The sequence below is a fragment of the Lagopus leucura genome, unplaced genomic scaffold (genome assembly GCF_019238085.1).
Source record: "Lagopus leucura isolate 7727_CA_CO unplaced genomic scaffold, USGS_WTPT01 32951-0_obj-0_obj, whole genome shotgun sequence".
NCBI lineage: Eukaryota > Metazoa > Chordata > Aves > Galliformes > Phasianidae > Lagopus > Lagopus leucura.
In genome coordinates, this window is record NW_024966836.1 from 718 (window position 1) to 2586 (window position 1869).

Below are 1869 nucleotides of genomic sequence, written 5' to 3' on the forward strand. Positions count from 1 at the left end.
GGGGTAATACGGGGTCGTATGGGGTGCTATGGGGTGGATATGGAGTGGGTATGGGGTGCTGTGGGGTGCTATGGGGTGCTAAGGGGCGCTATGGGTGGTGTGGGGTGCTAAGGGGCGCTATGGGGTGGTGTGGGGTCATATGGGGTGCTATGGGGTGCTGTGGGGTGTTATGAGGTGCTGTGGGGTGCTGTGGGGTGCTATGGGGTGCTATGGGGTGGTGTGGGGTGCTATGGGGTGCTATGGGGTGCTATGGGGTCATATGGGCTGATATGAGATGCTATTGGGTGCTATAGGGAGGTATGGGGTGGGTATGGGGTGCTATGGGGCGCTATGGGGCGCTATGGGGCGCTATGGGGTGGCACGGACCCTCAGCACGCGGCGCTGCACCTCCCGGTCATAGCCGTACAGGCAGCCGTCGTTGGCTCCGCCCCACACCTCGCGTCCGTCCGGCCCCATAGAAAGGGAAAAGACCGCAAAGCGCCGCTCCTCCGGTCTGTGGGGCACAGCTGGGCCTCAGCCTGACCCACTGAGACCCATAGGGACCCACAGGGACCCATAGGGACCCATAGGAACCCATAGGGACCCATAGGGACGCATAGGGACCCATAGGGACCCATAGGGACCCATAGAGACCCAGAGAGACCCAGAGAGACCCATAGAGACCCATAGGGACGCATAGAGACCCATAGGGACCCACAGGGACCCATAGCGACCCATAGGGACCCATAGGGACCCATAGAGACCCATAGGGACCCATAGGGACCCATAGAGACCCATAGGGACGCGTAGAGACCCATAGGGACCCATAGAAACCCATAGGGACCCATAGGGACCCATAGGGACCCATAGAGACCCATAGGGACCCACAGGGACCCGTAGAGACCCATAGGGACCCATAGGGACCTATAGGGACCCATAGAGACCCATAGGGACCCATAGTGACTGGCAAAGACCCATAGAGACCCCATAGAAACCAATAGAGCCCCATAGAAACCCCACAAATCCCCATAGTGACCCCACATTCACCCCGTAAAAACCCCATAGAAACCCCATAGAAACCCTACATTCACCCCCCATCCACCCCCCATCCACCCCACATCCACCCCCCATCCCCCCCCAGCCCCCACCTGAGGTCGAGCGCCGTGTGCTGCTCGCCGTCCCCATAGATGTCAAAGACGTGCACTGGGCGGGGCCACAAAGGAGGGAAGGGGGGCGGGGCTTATTAGACCACGCCCACCTCATTTGCAAGCTCACCTTCATTAGCGTCACGTGACCCCAGCGTCTCTAAGCCCCTCCCCATCTAAAACCCCTCCAATCAAACCCTGAGCACCGCCATAAGCTCAGCTCCTCATAACAAGTCCCGCCCACCTCTATGCCCCGCCTCCTCCTCCGGAAGCCCCGCCCCTAAGCTTCTTCCTCTACGCCCCACCCCTTCCCTTAAGCCCCGCCCCAAAGCCCTTCCCAGTTTTGCTTCTCCCATCAAGCTCCGCCCATCCCGGAAGTCCCTCCCCATAAGCCCCGCCCGTCCCCTTAAACTCCGCCCATCTTTTGAAGCCCCGCCCATCATGGAGACCCCGCCCTTTATAAGCCCCACCAGTTCCCGGATGTCCCATCGCCCCTTGAAGCCCCGCCCATCTCCTGAAGCCCCACCCCCTCCCGGAAGTTTTGCTCCCCTCAATGCCCCGCCGCTTCCGGAAGTCCTCCTCCCCTCGTCGCCCCGCCCCTTCCGGAAGTCCCCTTCCCCTCGACGCCCCGCCCCCTTCCGGAAGTCCCCCTCCTTTCGTCGCCCCGCCCCCTCTAGGAAGTGCCAATCCCCTCGACCCCCCCTCCGCCCTCCCGGAAGTCCCCCTCCTTTCTTCACCCCGCCCC

At 62.0% G+C, this 1869-nt stretch overlaps 1 long non-coding RNA gene across 1 annotated transcript in view; it reads right to left on the bottom strand.

Moving 5' to 3' along the window:
- Window positions 1-1230, bottom strand: part of LOC122192823 — a 1947-nt gene extending 717 nt beyond the window's left edge. The window contains exons 1-2 of the long non-coding RNA XR_006182717.1: window positions 1128-1230; window positions 367-493 (exon numbers count right to left, since the gene is read on the bottom strand). This is a non-coding gene — a long non-coding RNA (uncharacterized LOC122192823). The remainder of the gene's footprint in view (window positions 1-366; window positions 494-1127) is intronic.
- Window positions 1231-1869: the final 639 nt, after the last annotated feature.